Genomic DNA, 742 nt, shown 5'->3' with positions numbered 1-742 from the left:
CATCTTGGAGTGACAAAGATGTATCAAGATTTGAAACAAATATTCTGGTTGCCAAGCTTGAAGAAAGAGGTAGCTGATTATGTCTTAAAATGTTTAACCTGCCAGAAGGTGAAGGTGGAACATCAGAAGCCGTCAGGAACCCTGCAACCCTTAGAAATACCACAATGGAAATGGGATTAGATCACTATGGATTTTATCACGAGATTGCCAAGAACCTCAATAGGACGTGATGCCATTTGGGTGATCGTGGACAGGTTGACAAAATCGGCGTGTTTCTCTCCGATTCGAGTTTACTATACTTTAGAAAGGCTGGAGCGAATATATATTCAAGAAATCGTGCGACTGCACGGGATACCTTCGTAAATTGTCTCAGATCGAGTTTCGAGGTTTACTACTAGATTCTGGGGAGCTTTTTAGAAAGCATTGGGAACAGAGCTACATATGAGTACAGCATACCATCCTCAGACAGACGGATAATCAGAGCGGACAATCCAGACATTAGAGGACATGTTGAGATCTTATGTGATGAATAACCAAGGCAGTTGAGATAAGTACTTGTCGTTAATCGAGTTCGTCTACAACAACAGTTACCAACAAAGTATCGAGATGGCACCTTTTGAAGCTCTCTATGGAAGAAGATGTCAGACACCATTGTGTTGGGATGATGACGAAGAAGGTAGTATCTTGGGTCCAGACTTAGTGCAAGAAACTACTGAGAAGATAAAAGAGATTCGTCAGAAGA

This window comes from Arachis ipaensis, chromosome B7, assembly GCF_059453495.1.
Source record: "Arachis ipaensis isolate K30076 ecotype BB chromosome B7, ASM5945349v1, whole genome shotgun sequence".
Taxonomy (NCBI): Eukaryota; Viridiplantae; Streptophyta; class Magnoliopsida; order Fabales; family Fabaceae; genus Arachis; species Arachis ipaensis.
This window is presented reverse-complemented; position numbering follows the sequence as displayed.